Genomic DNA, 20000 nt, shown 5'->3' with positions numbered 1-20000 from the left:
GGAGAGGGAGAGAGAGAGAGCGTTATGAGAGGCATGAATACTGATGTGTGCTGCTACTTCGTGGTGGTGCTTGTTGTTGTTGTTCGTGGTGGTGCTTGTTGTTGTTGTTGTTGTTGTTGTTGTTGGAGGAGGAGGAGGTAGTTTTTGCGGGGGAAGACAATAGACGAAGTTTTAGCAAGAGGTTATGGGAAATGACTCGTCTATTTAAACATTAACTGTGAAAATCTTACGGTTCCTTTTCCTCTCTCTAGAAAATAATAAAAATCTAAATTGTAAAGTCTGATGTACAACACTTTAATGCACTTCTGGTCACTGGAAGACGCTTACCAAGGAAATGAATGACACAGGAAGCTTTCCTCATTGTTCATGAATAGAGAACCTGAACTCACCTAGAGATGAACTGGCTACACAACTTAATGAACTGAATGATGTATGGGACCTTCCTCACTGCCTGTAGCTAGAGAACTTGAACTAGAGATGAACTGGCTAGAGAGCTTAATGAACTGAATGGTGAATGGGACCTTCCTCACTGTCTGTAGCTAAAGAACTTGAGCTAGAGATGAACTGGCTACAGAACTTAGTGAACTGAATGGTGAATGGGACTTTCCTCACTGCCTGTAGCTAGAGAACTTGAACTAGAGATGAACTGGCTAGAGAACTTCATAACGAGACTTTCCTCATTGTCTGTAGCTAGAGAACTTGATCAAGATGCACAGTCGTTGCTCTCTCTCTCTCCCTGCACGCCTTGAAATGCAACAGTACTCACGCAAGGAGTCTGTTTAAGAGAAATTCTGTGTGATGCATTCTGAGTTGCGTCACGTTGTATGAGTGTGTCTCCTGCTTTTTATGGAATGGGGCGTGAGTGCGTCAAGGATCGAACAAGTAACAAGCGGTGCGCGTGTGGGCGGCAAGAAGGCGTGTGTTGGTAATACTGCCGCGTGGGTATTCAAGGCTCCGTGGCAATGAGGATAACGAGGCTGTTGTTTTGTGCAGCAGCGTTTGGCAGAAAATTCATGTGTCTTTTAACTTATCGATCATTCAGTGAGTCTCCCAGTGTCTGTTCATCAACCTATCTATCTAAATATCTATCTACCTACTTACCGACCTACTTATTTATTTATCTAACTACCTACATATCTGCCTATATCACACACACACACACACACACACGCACGCACGCACGCACACACACACACACACACACACACAATTAAAATTATCCACTGACATGACTAATGTTAAAAAGTCTAAACTCTCTCTCTCTCTCTCTCTCTCTCTCTCTCTCTCTCTCTCTCTCTCTCTCTCTGAGGGAGAGGGTGAAGGAAGGGGGTTAATGGCATATTTGTAATGTTTATTAGTCCTCAGATTGGGAGGGAGGGAGAGGATTGGGAGGGACGGAGAGGAAAAGGGAGAGGGAGGAAGAGGGAGAGGGAGGGAGAGGAAGGGAGAGAGGGAGGGAGGGAAGAAACGTGGAAGCAAAGAAGGATGGAGAGAGAGAGAGAGAGAGAGAGAGAGAGAGAGAGAGAGAGAGAGAGAGAGAGAGAGAGAGAGAGAGAGAGAGAGTAACGGGGGGGTTGGTGGACTCCATTACTTAAGAATGAGTCAATCCACACTAATGGTGAAACAGCGTGATTCTCTCTCTCTCTCTCTCTCTCTCTCTCTCTCTCTCTCTCTCTCTCTCTCTCTCTCTCTCTCTTACCAGCAAACCAGTATTTTCATCCTATTATTATTATTATTATTATTATTATTATTATTATTGTTGTTATTATTATCATTATTAATATTATCAGTATATTTCCCTTTCTGTACCGTGCAGTTTCCGTGGCGGCCGTGGAGCAGCGCGGGCGTGTCGTGGACGAACACAACAGAACACTTGCGTGGAAACAAAGTGCGTGTGTATTTGCGTGCTTCCCCCTACGTCTGTGTGTGCGCCCATGTGTGTTTCCATGTGCGTGTGTGCGCGGCATGGAGGTAACAAATCTGGCTTGAAAATGTGGACGTGTGTGTGTGTGTGTGTGTGTGTGTGTGTGTGTGTGTGTGTGTGTGTGTGTGTGTGTGGGTGTGCGTGGGCGTGCGTGCATGTGTGTGCCTGTCACGTGCATGGAAGGCTTTGAAAGGAACGAGGAATATTGGTCAGTGACAAATAAAATAACACAACATTGTGGAATTGAAAACAACAAAACAAAGAAACAAGAAATAAACAAAAAACAGAATTTCACAACAACAACAACAACAACAACAACAAATAACAATACTGTGAAACTGAAAATAAGGAGGTAAGGAAACAAGGAAAAGAATAAACAGATTTTAAGAACAACAACATCAAGAGCTAAAAAAAAAAAATAACAGAACATTGTGGAATAAAAAAAAAAAAAAGGTAGAGAGAAGAAAAATATATAGAAGCAGAACTTAAGCACCATACAAAAAAAAAAAAAAAATCTCGTGAAACTTCTTTGAATACAAAATAAGAAATTCAGTGTTTAAAAGAAAAAGACAAAAGTGTGCATATGATTGAAGCAAACGAGAGTCTTGCGAGAAACAAAAGGCAATCGTTTCGGGAAAATATGAGTATGATTGAGAATGATTTGAATACAATTTTACTATATATATATATATATATATATATATATATATATATATATATATATATATATATATATATATATATATATATATATATATATATATATATATATATATATATATAAATCGTCACGGAAATCAAATACAGTGAAGACACGATGACATAATTATAAGATTGACAAACTTTCAAGTAATCGAGGAAAAACAAAGAAGTAACAGAAGGAATGGAAATAATAATAATAATAATAATAATAATAATAATAATAATAATAATAATAATAATAATAATAATAATGCAGCAGAGAACTAAAACATTCGGAAGAAAGAAGAGGGAAGAAGAATAAGAGCAAGAACACAAGAGAAAGAAAGGGAAGGAAAAAAATAACGGAAGAAATAAGAAAAGTAATAATGGAATAAATAAGAAAAGTAGGAAAACGCTCAAAGAAAGGAAATAAAAGAGTAAACAAACAAACGAACAAACAAACATACTAAAATACACAAACATAAAAAAAATAAGAAATAAAATAATTTAACATAAAAATACAAAAAGTAAAAAGAAAAAAATAAGAAAAAAAGCGAGAGAAAAGAAAAACAAATCAACAAGCAAGTAAGAAAAGATTACGAGAGAGAGAGAGAGAGAGAGAGAGAGAGAGAGAGAGAGAGAGAGAGAGAGAGAGAGAGAGAGAGAGAGAGAGAGAGCCCTGACACAACCACCACCATGTACGAGGGACCTGCAACCTGTACTTACCAGAGAACCCGCTGGACCTGAAGAGGGGCCTGCTGGGGTACAACCTGCAAGACAAGACACAGGGTGAGTACTACGGGAGGAGGAGGAGGAGGAGGAGGAGGAGGAGGAGGAGGAGGAGGAAGAGGAGGAGGAGGAAGAGGAGGAGGAAAAGGACAGGTTGTAGGTGTGTGTGTGTGTGTGTGTGTGTGTACGCGCGCACTAGATGAAAAGAGAACTAACTACATACATAGATTCATAAACTAAAAGGGAAGCTAACGATAAAATATTATTGTATTTTAACTAACTACTCGTTCTTTAAACACTCATTCACCCTAAAGGAAAATCTAACCTTTTGTCCTTATGTAACAGAAACGAGATTAAGTGAAAATGAGGCATTAGTAATGGTGGAGATGCAGAGGAGAGGAAAGGAGAGGAGAGCAGTGAGAGAGGAAGGTAGACGGAAGGAAAGGAGAGGATAAGTAGAGAAGACATGATAGGAGAAACTGGAGAGAGAGAGGAGAGAGAGAGAGAGAGGGTATACGATGGAGAGAGAGAGGAGGAGGATGGAAGGCAGGGAAGGAAGGAAGGAAAAAAAGGGAAGGAAGGAAGATATGATTTAGAAACAAGGGAAAGATGAGGGAAAAAAAAAACAGATGGATGAAAGATGGAATCAAATGAAAAGGAAAGGGAGAAAAAAATAGAAAAAAAGGGAGGTGAAAGAAAACAAAAGAAGAATAAAGAAATAAAAGAGGAAAGAAAATACGTAAAGAGAGATGAAGTATAGAAAGAGATGGAGAAGAAAAGGAGGAAAGAATCGAGAAAGGAAAAGAGATAAATATAAATGAAGAAACGAAGAAAAGGAAGAAGAAGAAGAGAAAGATGAAAACAAAGGGAGAGAATGGGAAATGGGAAAAAGGCGAGATGCAAAGAGTGACAGGAAATGAAAGGGAAAGGAGAGTTTGCAAAGAAACCGAGTGAGGGAGAGGGGAAAAGAGACACGAGGGAACCAAGGAAGGAGGAATTAGAGGAAGACCTGAAGTGAATGAGTGAACACCAGACACAAGTAACAATAACAATAATATTTCACGTCACCAAAGAAAAATATGGGTGTTATTTGTTACATACTGCTAAAATAACTACTACTGCTGCTCCTCCCCCTCTTCCTCCTACTGCTACTACTGTTACTACTACTACGTTATACCACCACCATCACCACCACTTACTTCTCTATCCCTCCTCATCACCACTGCTACCACTACCACCCCCACCACCACTAGCTTCCCCCTCCTCTTCCCACCACCGCCACCACCACTACCTTCATCCCTCCCCCCTCCCCCCACCACCACCACTAGCACTAGCACTAACACCCCCTCCCCCTCCCCCGCAGGCCTGGCACTGAGGGGCGGGTCCACCATGATGGCCTCGCCTCTCAATATCAAGAGTGAGGAGGTGATGAGCCCAGACTGGCGTGTACCTATAGGTGAGTGAGAGAGAGAGAGAGAGAGAGAGAGAGAGAGAGAGAGAGAGAGAGAGAGAGAGAGAGAGAGAGAGAGAGAGAGAGAGAGAGAGAGAGAATAAAGCTCATTTACTGATGGAAAATGCATACAGCAAAAGATTCTCTCTCTCTCTCTCTCTCTCTCTCTGCTAACCCATGATCTACCCACCACTCCCTCCCTCTCCCACTCTCTCCTCTTCTGCCCCACCCATCCACACCCACCCGCTCCCTCTCCCTCTCTCCCCCTCTCCCTCTCTCTCTCTCTCTCTCTCTCTCCCTCCCGCCCTTCCAAACAAGATGGTTGATAGATTAACTTCCGGATTGATCTTTCTATTAGCGAAGATGGGAAGCCACCAACCCGCCGCCTCCCCATTGTGGTGATAGTGGTGGGGGTGGTGGTGGTGGTGATGAATTGTGGTAGTGACTGGTGTAATGAATGACGATGGTGGTGGTGGTAGTTTGCGTAATTGTGGTGGTAATGGTGGTGGTTGTAGTATGCTGAGTGTGTGTGTGTGTGTGTGTTGATGAACTGTGGCAGTGATGGTGGTGATGGTGGTGATAGTGTTCTATGTGCAAATTGTGGTAATATTTGTAGTAATAGTGGTAGTTAAATACAGTAGCAGACAGTGATGGGTTGGTACTTTATATATATGGTGGTGGTGGTGGTGGTGGTGGTGGTAATGGTGGTGGTGATTGAATGGAAGTCGATAAAGGTGTGACGTGTAAGAAAATGGTGGTGGTAGTTGTAGTAGTAGTAGTAGTAGTGTTGCTTTTCTTGGTTTCATGGTTGAGAGAGAGAGAGAGAGAGAGAGAGAGAGAGAGAGAGAGACACTGAGGAAGGGAAGGAGGAGGAGGAGGAGGAGGAGGAGAAAAGAAGGGAAGGAGGCAGGGAAGGAGAAAACTTGAATTACATCGCTTCGGGAAGGAGAGAGGGATGGAGGGAGAGAGGAAGAGAGAGTAAGAGAGTGAGGGAGAGAGGGAGAGAGAGAGGGATACTATCAATCTCTCTCTCTCTCTCTCTCTCTCTCTCTCTCACGTTAGAGGGGGAAGAAGATTCACTGATTTACACCCTCGAAACATATTTTCGCGATCATGCCCCTGACTTTTTTCCTCCCTCCTCCTCCTCCTCCTCCTCCAGCTTTCGTTTCCTTCCTCTCCCTGAATAGATCTTCCCTCTTTCCCGCTCTCTTGCTCTCTTCTCGCGTGAAGGTGTTCGCGAAAGTTAAGTGCGTCTAAATTAAGCGTGTTGGTGTGGCGACCCTCTCTCTCTCCCTCTCCCCCTCTCCTCTCATCTGCCTCCCCCTTCACCCTTCAATATGTTAGCGTCTGTAGATCACACCATGTTCCAATTCTTGCTTCCTGGTTCTCTCTCTCTCTCTCTCTCTCTCTCTCTCTCTCTCTCTCTCTCTCTCTCTCTCTCTCCTTTTTCCGGTCTTATTTAATTTTTCCCTCTTTTCTCCTCTCTTTCAAGCATTTTCCCTTCCTTTTCTACGTTGCCCTATTTCTCTCTCTCTCTCTCTCTCTCTCTCTCTCTCTCTCTCTCTCTCTCTCTCTCTCTCTCTCTCTCTCTCTCTCTTTCTTTCCTCTTTCTAATCTTTCTTTCTCATCTCCCCTCATTTACCTATTTTCTTTCATTTCTTTCGTCCATCAAGTTTCCTTTCTTCGTTTCTAATACGATTTTCATTATCTTCCCCCTTGTAATTATTTTTCTTTTCTTTCTCTTTTCATTCATCATGCTTCCTTTCCATCATTTTCCGATTCTACCCTTTCCCCCCTCTCTCTCTCTCTCTCTCTCTCTCTTTATATATACATATTGTCCCGCGAGTTAAGGGACATACTTTGAGATTTAATAGTTTAAGTAATTCTAAGTCGAAAATACTTTATAGGCATATGCTGTGTTTTGCTTTATTTTGCGAGAAATTAACATGTTGTTGTGTTGCAGGAGGTGGGGGGGTAGGCCTCCACCTCCTCCCTTCCCGCCTTGGCGCGCTAAGTCCTCCTGGTGACACGCTGCAGTTTTTTATTTATTTATTTATTTATTTTCTGTGTACAATCTCTGCAATCAAAGCCATATAGGAGACAAAATGACAAACTAAAATTTTGTATGTGTCAGTGAAGAAAGTGTATAGGTAACACAGCAATATAGTGGTTAAGTGCTATTTCTTTTAATCCTCCTGCTATGCTGTCCTTACCTTCTGCTATGCTGTCCTGTCTCTCTTCACTGTAGCTAGTTAGAAGTAGTTACCAAACAGCCTTGCAAGGACCAAAAGGTCTGTTGCTGTTTGGCTTTCTTTGTATTCCTTTGTATTCCTCCTCCTCACCGTTCATTTTGGTTCTTTTCACTCCAGGTCCTCATAAACACCTTGTCTTTATCTCCCCCTCCTCTTCCTCCTCCTCCTTTTCCTCTTCCTCCTCCTCATCATTCTTACACCTCAACATTCGTCATAAACACCTTTTCTCTTCTTCCTCCTCCTCCTCCTCCTCCTCCCTTTACCCAGAAGTTAAGATAATGCTCCGCTAACTGCCTAACTCCCTTAGCCAATCAACGGCCGCCAATTATCCTGTTAGGGAGGAGCCAATGGCGGGGTGGCAGTGATTAGGTGGTTAATTGATGTAATGGGGAGGAGGAGGAGGAGGAGGAGGTGTTGGTAATGGTGGAAGATAGATAAGAGAGGTGGAGAGAAAGAAGATAGAGAAAAGAAGGAAGAGGAAGAGGAGGAGGAGGTAATGGCGCTGATGGGTCATTAGAGGAGGCAGCAATTAATGGCAGGTTATAGTCACTTTCATTAATATCTGGTGCACCGCCTTGTGTTCCTTGATCGGGTGGTAATGGTGGGGATGGTGGTGGTGGGGAAGATAATGGGCTGGGAGGCAGGAACAGTGGTGGTGGTGGTGGTGATAAGCATGGTGGTGGTGGTGCGGATATCTGTGAAGAAGGAATGGTGTTGTGGTTATAGTAATGGTGGCGGTGATGGGTTTTCCCTTCTGGTGTCAATGGTAATGTGTTGTAGCCGTGTTCTCTCTCTCTCTCTCTCTCTCTCTCTCTGTGTCACTTACTTATTTCAGCAGACGAGCAACAATGGAGGCAGGCAAACCCACGATACTTCCACACACAAATCAACAACGCAGAATCCCGTGAGTGGATCTCCTCTAACTGCTTCTCCTTCGTTCCTCTCCCTCCCTGTATTCCTCCGCTGACCCTCCCTTCACTCCTCCCCTCCCTTGGACACGTCACGCCTGCCTGTCACGCAAAGTTGGGTAATCTCTGTGTAATCATGAACATTTCAGTGGAGGTCTAAATCTTTTATTTGTTTGGTAAGTGTGGGTGAAATATTTACAACTGATGTCACTCGTTTATTCACTGAAATATAACACAGAACTAGAAAACTGGTGGAGGGAGGGTAGAGGAAGGGGAGTGGAGGGTGCAGAGAGTGTCAGGAAGAGCGAGGGTGTAGCAGGGAAAGTACTGGTCTGTGCTGCGTGTGGGAAGTGACTTTAGTGGCGGCGTGAAGGCGAGGACACGAGTGAGGTGCTGGCAGGCTGACTGAGGTGAGTGTAGTGAGGTGAGGTGAAGTAACCGTGTACTTCCAGCCAGGAAAGTATTGGCGGCCGGTAGGAACACCTCCAGTTCAAATTTTCCTACTAAACTATTGTCATCTTTCTCTTGTCTCCTCCTCCTCTGCGTTCTTCTCCTTCTATTTCTTGGTCTTTCATCGTCACGTTCACTCATTTTCATTTGTATAAATAAGCAAAATAACAATAACTTGCTACCTATATTTTAAAACAACAAACTCCATCTTGCTCCCTCCCCCTGCCTCCATCCCTCCCCGCTCAGCTGTTCAGTGACGACGTCTGCTCACACCGAGTCGCGCAGAGCAGGCTAACCACCTCAATCACTCGTTAACTCTTTCCTTTTCATTATTTCACCCGATCTTTCAACTTGCTTCTTCAGTGTTTCAGTGCTTCAGACGTCTGCATAAATCACTGTTACATGTATTGCTGTATCTCGGATGTATCTTGAAGGGGGTGACAGCAGTGAGAGGGAGGAGGGGGCAGGAAGAGGGAAAGGTGAAGGAGGAGGCGTGTTGCAAGGGTCGTGATGCCAGGGACGTGGTGAAGCTGAGCAGGAATCAGTCAGCAAGTGTGAGACGATGAGCACTAAGGCCTGTACTCCCAAACATTTCTGCGCCGCATCTCCGCTACACTTAAAAGGCTCTAGTTGAAATCATTCGTATTTTTATTTATTTATTTATTTTTTTGCGGCTCTAGTGACAGGCTAAAAATATTTCTACGTTATGAAGAGGAGAAACACTCTTGAGCATGGTTTATTGTTATGAGAATACTGTTAATACTTATCCCTCGGGTTAACAAGCGAGGAGACAAGGGAGGGCAAGGTGTGGAATCCCTGGTGTCTCAGTGTTCCTGCCTGCCTGAGTGAGGGATGTCACGCACCACCCACTGAGAACACCACCTTAGTTTTTCCTCGCACCATTTAATTTAACTACTATTTGGGGATTTGTACCTTCAGTGGGCCTTTCTCAGCCTTGTTATTACCCTGCGCCAGAGAAGTGGTTGAAATTTTCTTGCGTGGCACAGCAACACCTAATGTCATACGTCGAAAAAAATATAAAATTGCATAGAAATACTAGTAATGTTAAAATAAAAAAAAAGTAACAAATAAAATATAGTTAAAGTTTCAAGATATCAAGAAATTAAATCTAGAAAATTACAAATTAAGTGGTCTGGGATATGAATGTACTAATTACAAGTCCTTAATGAAAGGACAGTAAGGAGGAGGTGAGCGGTGAGGCCACGCGTACAAGTACCATATGCTCCAAAACTTTGCAGTAATGGGGAGAAGTTAAACGTTTTTCAAGGTCATAACTTACAGAGCTCCTCTTGAAAAAAAAAAAAAAAAAAATTGCAGACAGAGCGAGACAACACGTGTCTGACACTGCGTGCTTTCCTTACTCTTGTGTTGGCTTACCAATTGTCACTAACTATGTCATCACTCATTGTAATTTTTTTTCCTGTTATGCTCGTCTTTAGCTCTCTCTCTCTCTCTCTCTCTCTCTCTCTCTCTCTCTCTCTCTCTCTCTCTCTCTCCTTTTCATCTTCAGAAAGTAAAAATACGTGAAGAGCGAGAGGCGGAGGAAAGGTTGGTGTTTACGAAGGAGAGAGAGAGAGAGAGAGAGAGAGAGAGAGAGAGAGAGAGAGAGAGAGAGAGAGAGAGAGAGAGAGAGAGAGAGAGAGAGAGAGAGATACGGGACGAAGATGATATAAAAGAAAATGTAATAGAAGTAAGAGACGAAAAGAGAAAGAAGACTTATATTTACGAGGAGATATTACGATAATACGACATAGGAAGATGTGGCCGCTTAGTTACCTGGTGCAGTCATTTTCCGTCTGGTTTTCTTTGCGCGAGTCAAGTCATTCCTGTGCTGTCTAATGGTTCACTTGCTTCATTGACGCTGCGAGAAATCTGCTGGCGGTGGAGAGGTTAGGCTTTATGGGCAACTACTAGTGTGTGTGTGTGTGTGTGTGTGTGTGTGTTAGTGATATCTGGAGATTTACACGCTCTTAGACTGTCCAGCGCTCATCTGTCTACTAGTGAGCCTGGTGGGTGCGTGGCATCCCTCACCCTGGGACGCGGATTCCTACAGTTCACCTTCCCCAGGTTCATCATTTATCCGGGTTGGGACAGTTCCTATCTAACTGTTTTTTTTTTTTTTAATCTGACTTCATTCATCACCCATTATTTCTTGTCCCATCCTCATTACTGACCCTGAGAATTTTGCTTAGGTCACCCTTTGTTTAGTTCAGGAGAGATGGTTCACGCTTGCCTGACGCTACACTTCCTATCTAGCTATTTTTTAATATGACTTCATTCATCACCTATTATTTCTTGTCCCATCCTAATGTCTGACCCTGAGAATTTTGCTTAGGTCACCCTTGTTTAGTTCAGGAGAGATGGTTCACGCTTGCCTGGCGCCACAGTTCCTATCTAACTATTTTCTTAATCTGACTTCATCATTCATCACCTATTATTTCTTGTCCTATCCTGATTACTAACCCTGAGAATTTTGCTTAGGTCATCCTTGTTTAGTTAGAGGAAAGATGGTTCACGCTTGCCTGGCGCCACGTCAAGGTGGAGATTGATTGATTAAGTGATCCGGCTTGCCACTGTTTGCTGTTCCCATGCATATCATTCATCAAGATTTCCACAATTAAATTCCGCAGGCTTACACATTTATCTACCTGAAGGAACAATGAAGGAGTGGATGATCCTGTGCCGATTATACAGTACTAGTCTGGAAGCTTTTAAATTTACATACATTCCTTAGAGAGGCGTAGGTTAAGATGGGTCTGATGGGTGAAAATAGGCAGGTATGTTTCATGCAAGGATTGTCACGTGTAGCCCTCATGACTTCTTGCAGCTTCCCTTATTTTCTTATGTTCCAACTGGTTCTGGGACTCGTAACCTGGTGGCTTGTTAGTCTCTCTCCCTCTCCCTCCCCCCCTCTCTCTCTCTCTCTCTCTCTCTCTCTCTCTCTCTCTCTCTCTCTCTCTCTCTCTCTCCTTCCTGAATGTTTAATAAAATTTCATAGTTTTATTTATTTTCATTTCTCATTTGGTGGAGTTTGTTAGTTTTTTCTCTTAACGGTTAATTGGCTTTGTATTTCATAATTATTGGTGTTTTCTTAATTAACGCTTCTCATTATCTTCTTCTTCTTCTTCTTCTTCTTCTTCTTCTTCTTCAACGTGCTTAGTCTTCTGTGCCTTCCTCAGTCACACCCATTACAAAGAGGTCCCCCTTTCTCTCTCTCTCTCTCTCTCTCTCTCTCTCTCTCTCTCTCTCTCTCTCTCTCTCTCTCTCTCTCTCTCTCTCTCTCTCTCCCCCCACCTTCAGCATCCTTCTCCCCCCACTCCTCGTCTCTCCTTCTGACACGCCCAAACTAGCTCAGTGTTGCCTGTCTAGCCTTGGCCCACACCGCTGTACATGTGTTGTGCCTGTGATGTGTTCCTGATATTCCGCTTCGTCTCTCTCTGATAAAGTCGCATCGTTTTTCATTTCAGCCACTTTTCGTTATAATACTTCTCAAGTCTTTGTCAAAATAAAGCTTTCCTGACGTGAATTTTAGTGTAATACTGTGATGGGAAGTAGGTTGTATAATGTTCCATGCGTTACTTTTCTCTCCCTGTCTCTTATCTACCAGGTTGTGACAGCTTCTCGTAATCTTGACAGTTGTTTTCATGCAGGTTTCAAGACACTTAGCCTTCAATTTTCGATGATTGTTTTTTTTTTTTTTTTTTTCCTTACGTAAAAAGAAAAAAATAAATAAAATATCTTCCTTGATGTATTCGTTCCTGATTCCGTCCTTCCTACGTCACTCAAAGAGAAGTCAGGCATCTTAATTTTGTCCACCTTTCGTTACAATACTTCTAAAATTCCTTGTTGATGGACGTTCTTTACTAACATTGTAATGGTAACAAGAAGGTTTGATTATGTTTCCTACGTCTTATTTTCCTCACTCTTCTTGTCTCTTACCTGTCATCCTGCGACAGCTCCTCTTTATTTTGGTAATTGAGAACATAACAAGGTAAGGGTTGGTGCAAGAAGCCATCAGGCCTACACGTGGCAGTCCCTGTGTCAAACATGCCTGCTTATTTCCACCTATCATTTTAATTCATTAATTTATCTCATGTTCCCTTAAAGCTTCATAATAACTTTTTTTTTTTCAAGCTTTGTAATTGTTTTCATTTTTATATTTTTCTTCCTTTTTTTCTGCCTTTCTTATTTGTTGTCTTATGTTTTACGTTTTCTTTTTTTTTTTATGAATATTATTGTAAATTAATATGCTGTTTTGAAGTTGTCCTTTTACATTCCTCCTCCTCCCCCTCCTCCTCCTCATTTTCTCCAAATCCTCCTCCTCATCACTCCTCGTCCTCCTCCTCCCACTCCTCCTTCTCCTTCCCCTCCTTCTCTTCCTCCTCCTTCTCTTTCTCCTCCTCCTCCTCCTCCTCCTCCTCCTCCTTCTCCTCCTCCTCCTCCTCCTCCTCCTCCTCCTCCTCCTCCTCCTCCTCCTCCTCTTCCTCCTCCTCTTCCTCCTCCTCTTCCTTCCCCTCTCCCTCCTCCTCCTCTTTTTCTTGACATCGTCAGTCCTTACTCAACTGATCACCTCCCTCCTAACGTCCCTAACGGTCTTTAACGGCCCTAACGGTCTCCGGCTTTCAAGAATATGAATTAATTTGAATCCAACCGCTGTGGTCTTAGAGAGAGAGAGAGAGAGAGAGAGAGAGAGAGAGAGAGAGAGAGAGAGAGAGAGAGAGAGAGAGAGATTGTTTATAATTATCTACCAAAGTGGTTATTACACATTAGTCAAGTATACAAATATGACAAAATACCGGTGATATGTAATAATATAAATACAATACAATTGTGGAACACTGGTTTATAATAGATGCACCACAAAAATGCAAAGTTAACGTACATATACAAGTACACTTAAAACAAAAAAAAACTAAACAAGATAAAACAAACCTAACTAAATATATTTTCGGTTAAAACAATTTTTTTAAAGTCAAGCCTTAAAAGAGATTATAGATGTGTCCTGTGTGAGGGAGAGCGGGTATAGATGTGTCCTGTGTGAGGGAGAGCGGGTATAGATGTGTCCTGTGTGAGGGAGAGCGGGTATAGATGTGTCCTGTGTGAGGGAGAGCGGGTATAGATGTGTCCTGTGTGAGGGAGAGCGGGTATAGATGTGTCCTGTGTGAGGGAGAGCGGGTATAGATGTGTCCTGTGTGAGGGAGAGCGGGAGAGAGTTCCACACTCTGGGCCCCAATATGACAGTGCGTCTATTAGCAGTGTGTGTGTGTAGGTGCGCGGTACAAGCAACCTGTGCCTGTGTCTTGTGACGCTACTGGTGATGGCTTGCCTGTTACATAGTGATAAAAAAACATTTTAAATAAAACCCTCGTAAAATCTTAAATATTGTTGTGGCCACTTCTAAAACATGTTTGTGCTTTATTCGTAGCCATTGGAGTTCTTTATAAAATGGAGACACGTGATCATATTTCTTAACTCCACCTATGGCAACCCTTCCTGCAGCATTCTGTAACTTTTGCACACCAGACATTAATGCATCATTTGTAGTCCCCATATTCTAATACAACAGTTAATTAAGGTTAATACAAGGGCCTGTGTCACCATGATCCTGCTGTCCTTATCTGGGTTTTCACTAATTATACTTACATACATTAAAACACCCATCACTTTCCTTTTCAGCTCATTAATATGGACGTCAAAAAGCAAGTAACTATCCAAGCAAACTCACAAGTTTTTCACGTGCCTGCTTGGATGTATTACATTTACATTAAAATTCACAGTCGTGTTTGGGGGAAGAGAGAGAGAGAGAGAGAGAGAGAGAGAGAGAGAGAGAGAGAGAGAGAGAGAGAGAGAGAGAGAGAGAGAGAGAGAGAGAGAGAGAGAGAGAGAGGATAATTAGGGATGCCTCGAGGCTGTAGCAACACTCCGTAATGGCTTCCTCTAGACCGCCATCTTTAATCTCTGTCTGCAAGGAGGAGGAGGAGGAGGAGGAGGATGAGAATGAGGAGGAGGAGGAGGAGGAGGAGGAGGAGGAGGAGTAAGGTGGTGCTGTCGAGACGCGGCCTGGGAGAGAGGAGGGAAGGAGGGAGGAGAGGAAAGGAGAGAGAGGGAGGTATGGAGGAGGAGAAGAGGAGAGATGGACGGGGGTAAGAAAGGAGGGAAGAGAGGAGAGATGGAAGGAGTAGAGGGAGAGAGGGAGGAAGGAAAGAAGAGGAGGGAAGAAGGGAGGAAAGGTTTGATATCTATAAAAAAAGAGAGAATGTTGTGGCCATTGTTGAGAGAGAGAGAGAGAGAGAGAGAGAGAGAGAGAGAGAGAGAGAGAGAGAGAGAGAGAGAGAGAGAGAGAGAGAACGACGTTTATTATAATGAGACGATTATCACTCATTCACTGTTTACCATCTCTCTCTCTCTCTCTCTCTCTCTCTCTCTCTCTCTCTCTCTCTCTCTCTCTCTCTCTCTCTCTCTCTTTATCACTATTATTATCTTCCTTAACTTACATAGAATATCATTGACTTCTATGTCATCTCTCTTCCTCCTCCTCCTCCTCCTCCTCCTCCTTCCTTTGTATATTCCTCTGTCTATTCCTCCTCTCACAGGGCTGGGAGTCAAGGGGCGTATCAAATGAGGACCACCACCAAAGAGCGAAAGGGAGGAGAAAAAGGAGGAGGAGGAGGGAAGGAGGATCGGGACTTTTGATGTTCCTCCGCTATTCTGCCTCTTCCTCCTCCTCCTCGTCTTCTTCCTTTCCTTTTTTTTTTCTCCTTGTTTTCGCCGCTCTCATCTTATTGTTTTCTTGTTTTCTTTTTCTCCTATTCCTTCTTCTCTTTTCATCTTTCTCGTTTCCTTTTCTCTCACTTGTCTGTTCTTTTTTTTCATTTAGTGCTTTTCAATCTCCAGTCCTCTTTTCTTCCTCTTTTTCTTCTCCTTTCTCATTTCTCCTCCTCCTCCTCCTCCTCCTCCTCCTCCTTCTCCTCCCCCTTTTTTTCTTCTTCTTCTTCTTCTTCTTCTTCTTCTTCTTCTTCTTCTTCTTCTTGTGATTGAATTTAATTGCTTTCTTTGTCTTTCAGTAACTTTATTTATGTATCTTTTGGGGTAAGTTCATTGACTTTTTTTTTCTGTCTGTTTGTTTCCCTCCCTCTCTCTCTCTCTCTCTCTCTCTCTCTCTCTCTCTCTCTCTCTCTCTCTCTCTCTCTCTCTCTCTCTCTGTGTGTGTGTGTGTGTGTGTGTGTGTGTGTGTGTGTGAATTCACATCAATTTTCGTATTTTTGCATTATAATAAAATATTGTGATTTTCCTCACATTTTCACCATAAACTATTGGGAAAACATTCATACATATAATATATTTTCCAATTCTCTCTATAATATTTTATTTGATTCATTGTGTCCATTAAACCCAAACATCATTTCTTCTTCTCTCTACATTACGCAAACTGCTTCCCTTCTCCCCTATACACCACCACCACCACCACCACCACCACCATCTGTCCGCCCTTCATTCTCTCAGTCTATTCAAGGCCATCCCATCAAAACTTCTCTCGATTAACTTCTCTCTCCTCCCTCCCTCTCTTCCTTCAGTCTATTTATGAACATTCCAGGAAAAATGATCTCCTTTAACACACACACACACACACACACACACACACACACACACACACACACACACACACAAGCTCAGATCATTCTACCAGACCGCCCTAAGGAGACCTAACTAGTTTAGATAAGCTCAAATCACTATTGAACCACCTTAAAAAACCCAAACAAGCTCTAACAAGCCTGATAAGCCCAGATAAGCCAAAGCAAGCCCAATAACCCTCGTAGCTAGCGTCACAGGGCTAAGGAGAGTTGTATGCAAAGATGTAACCCAACACAACCTTTTTTTTTCCTTTTGTACATTTTTTTTTCCCTCACCACACCCTTTATCATAACCACACAAGCTCAAATCACTCTCCTAATAAGCCCAGACGAGCACACTGACTCTCGCAGCGTTCAAAGTACATAACCCTGATTTAATCCAACACCTAAGCCCTTTATCGTCTAGTATACCCATCTTTTTACATCAGACCCTTTATCATAACGACATAACCCCAAATCACTCTTCTGGACACCCTTAATAACACGTAATAAGCCCAATAACCCTCGCAGCGTAGCGTCGGGGGGCTAAGGAGTGTTACATGCAAAGTCCACAAGCTTGATTTAATCCGTGTTTACGCCCTGCCTAGCCGCGCATGAGTCTCCGGCGGCTGTTTAAGGCTTAGTGGGGCAGCGTCTTGGAGCGAGGCGCACGTGGAGTGAAACATTGGCTAGTCAAACACAAAGCGGCGATATTTCAAGCCCGGCTACTCTCTTTTAACTGAGGGAGAGGAGGAGGAGGAGGAGAAGCAGGAGGAAGAAGAGGAGGAGGAGAAGGAGGAGGAGGAGGACGAGTAGAGAAAAAGAGGCCTTGTTCGTCCTTTTATTTTGTAAAATGTTTTTAAAAGGAGAAATTGTGAGGCAAGGGCAATTATTGTGATGTATCTGACCTAGGGAGAGGAGGGAGAGGGGAGACTGTGAAGGGAGCGAGGGAGAGGAAGAGAGAGAGTTATGGTGGGAGGGAGAGAATTACTGGTGGGAAGGAGAAGCGAAGGGAGAGAGAGAGTCATGGGTGGGTAGGAAGAGAGAGAGAGAGAGAGAGAGAGAGAGAGAGAGAGAGAGAGAGAGAGAGAGAGAGAGAGAGAGAGAGAGAGAGAGAGAGAGAGAGAGAGAGAGAGAGAGAGAGAGAGGTACAATGACATGGTAGGTAGATTGTGAGACAGACAGCCTGAGAAAGTAATAGACAGAGTTGGAAATCGCTAAGTGTATGGTGTGTGCGATGTGGTCGAGGGTGGGAGGGCGCGGGAGACGGGGCGGTGGGAGAGAGACTGATAAATGTAAATACGAGTAAGTGAATAGGATAAACTGGTGGAGAGATAGATAGAGGAGTCAACAAGTGAATGAAAGACACAGATGCAGATACGAGAAGGTGAATGAAGTAAATTGGTGAATAGATCAATAGATAAGAAGTCAGTAAGTGAAATAGATTAACTGGGTAAGAAGTCTGGATGGAGAAATGAATAGGGAATCAAGTGAATAAATGCGTTAATACAAGGAGTAGGTAACATGGAAGCTTGATAGATTGATTAGCCAATTAGTGAATAAATAGCTAAATACAAAAAGAAGGCAAGGTAAAAAATAATGAAACGTAAGTGATTCGAGTAAACAGACTGATGAATAACTATATTAATAAACAAACATAAGTGAATAAACTTTTTCTCAGGCAGCGTGGTGGGTGACTAGGTGAAGCTCGGTAGTCAGGCCATTAGAGTCCAGTTGAAAGAGAGCCTCAAAAGAAGACAAAGTAAATTAATGAATAGGGATGAGAGGTGGAGACTGCTAGAGATGTTTTACTGAGGGACTGCCACGTGTAGGCCTGAAGGCTTCTTCCAGCTTCCCTTACGCCCTCAAAACGTGTTCATATACGAGTAGATGCGTAAATATCATCCCATTCATCCCTTTCTCTGGTAAACTCTGGAACTCCCTGCCTGCTTCTGTATTTTCACCTTCCTATGACTTGAATTCCTTCAAGAGGGAGGTTTCAAGACACTTATCCATCAATTTTTGACCACTGCTTTGGCCCTTTTATGGGACTGCCATTTCAGTGGGCATTTTTTTTATTAGATTTTTGTTGCCCTTGGCCAGTGTCCTTCCTACATAAAAAAAGTTATATATTTGCTTTTAGTAGATACACATGACATATAAGTAAGAAAAAAATTTTCTTTTTACTACACTGCGAAAATAATGAAGAACTATGATGATGAAGAAACTTTGTCATGAAAAAAAGGGAACAGAATGAATATCAACGGTTTTAAGGTAGTGGATAGTGATGGATAACACACACACTCACACACACACACACACACACACACACACACACACACACACACACACACACACACACACATCACAAGAGGTAATAAAAAGAAGAAGAAAAAACTGCAATAATAATAATAACAGTACTGGAGAATATCAGCATAATTTGGATGGAGTGTTGCACGCAGCCTGCATGTTGAAGCGCCTTGGCCTCTCACCAGGACTGTTTTCAAAGGCCACATAGATGATCAGTAGGATTCTCATCTCTAACTATTACAAGCTTGAACCCGTTATTTCTTATCCCATCTTGATTACTGACCTTGAGAATTTCGTTTGTTACCATTATTTACGTCACCAGTACCACAGAAAGACCTCATCAATCTCTTCTTAATCTTTTTTTGTCCTATCCTGACTACTGGTCTTGAGAATTTCGTTTGTTTACCGTTGATACATCGCCAGTACCACAGAAAGATCTCATCAATCTCCTCTTAATCTTCTTATCCTATCATGACTACTGACCTTGAGAATTTTGCTTACGTCACCCTTCTTGTATTCTCTGTGGCAATGAAAGACCTATCAGATCCCTCTTTAAACAGACGCCTCACTGGAGACAAGTGAAAGCGTAAATCTAACTTGATCAAGATTTAAGCCATTATTTCTCTATATAATCCTGAAGAAATCACTCTTAAAAATATAACATATACGTATACTCGTATTTCATGAGAATCTCTCTAATGCATTAGAGAGAGAGAGAGAGAGAGAGAGAGAGAGAGAGAGAGAGAGAGAGAGAGAGAGAGAGAGAGAGAGAGAGAGAGAGAGAGAGAGAGAGAGAGAGAGTAAATTATTGGTGTTTATCATATTTTTTTCCCATCATGTGCATTAGGGTCGCCATTCAGTGAGAGAGAGAGAGAGAGAGAGAGAGAGAGAGAGAGAGAGAGAGAGAGAGAGAGAGAGAGAGAGAGAGAGAGAGAGAGAGAGAGAGTAAAGGAGGAGGCAGTAGACACCTGCCGAAACGATAATTACTCCCAGTGAGGTGTGCAGCACTGTTCAGGGGGTGCTGTGAACTTATCATTAAACCCAGCTGTGACCTCACTGAACGTTTCTCTTTGTGTCTCACAACACAAGGGGGCAGTCACAGCCTGCCCTCTAAAGACAACTCTCTTCCTCCACACAAAACTACAAGCACCTAATAACACACACACCCTTCACTCAAAAATTTTAAAATCATCATGGCGACTCCTACACCAGCCTCGGAGTCCTCATCTGGGGAGGGGACCATAAATGTCCCCAGGTCGGACTGCCTTTCTGTCGACTACCCTAAGTGTCTTGACACCCCCCTCAACTTTTTCTTCATTAACTTCTGCAAAATTCGCGGTCTAAGATCTAATTTTCAATCTGTAGAACACCACCTCTCCTCTTCTAAACCTCATCTTCTTTTCCTCACTGAAACTCAGGTGTCTGAGGCAACTGACAGTAGCCCCTTTTCTGCTCCCTCCTACTTTCTCTATCCTCATTTTCGATCCAAAGCTGGATGCTGCGTTTATGTGCGCAATGACTTAACCTGCTCTCGTGCCCACGCTCTTGAATCTTCCGAGTTTTCCACCATCTGGCTACGACTACAGAGTCACTCTCATACTAAATTTATCTGTGCTGTATACCTCTCTCCTAACTCCTCTGATTATAAGAAATTCTTTGACTACT

The 20000-nt window shown here is 42.9% G+C and overlaps 1 protein-coding gene and 1 long non-coding RNA gene across 8 annotated transcripts in view; one reads left to right on the top strand and one right to left on the bottom strand.

Annotated features, from left to right (window-relative positions):
* Positions 1-8074, bottom strand: part of LOC135097642 (uncharacterized) — a 12499-nt gene extending 4425 nt beyond the window's left edge. Inside the window, exons 1-2 of the long non-coding RNA XR_010265932.1 lie at positions 7863-8074; positions 3332-3375 (exon numbers count right to left, since the gene is read on the bottom strand). This is a non-coding gene — a long non-coding RNA (uncharacterized LOC135097642). The remainder of the gene's footprint in view (positions 1-3331; positions 3376-7862) is intronic.
* A 128-nt stretch (positions 8075-8202) lies between these two features.
* Positions 8203-20000, top strand: part of LOC135097640 (uncharacterized) — a 49280-nt gene continuing 37482 nt past the window's right edge. For 2 of the 7 annotated variants that reach the window (XR_010265928.1, XR_010265927.1), the window contains exon 1: positions 8210-8354. The gene's annotated coding sequence lies outside the window, so the exon portion shown is untranslated. Of the gene's footprint in view, positions 8355-20000 lie in introns of all 7 variants that reach the window. The other 5 variants (XR_010265926.1, XR_010265923.1, XR_010265925.1 and 2 more) reach the window with 5 other exon arrangements.

The sequence above is a fragment of the Scylla paramamosain genome, unplaced genomic scaffold, assembly GCF_035594125.1.
Source record: "Scylla paramamosain isolate STU-SP2022 unplaced genomic scaffold, ASM3559412v1 Contig27, whole genome shotgun sequence".
In the NCBI taxonomy this organism is placed as follows: domain Eukaryota; kingdom Metazoa; phylum Arthropoda; class Malacostraca; order Decapoda; family Portunidae; genus Scylla; species Scylla paramamosain.
Note: the sequence above shows the minus strand (reverse complement) of the source record. Positions and strands in the feature narration are given on the sequence as shown.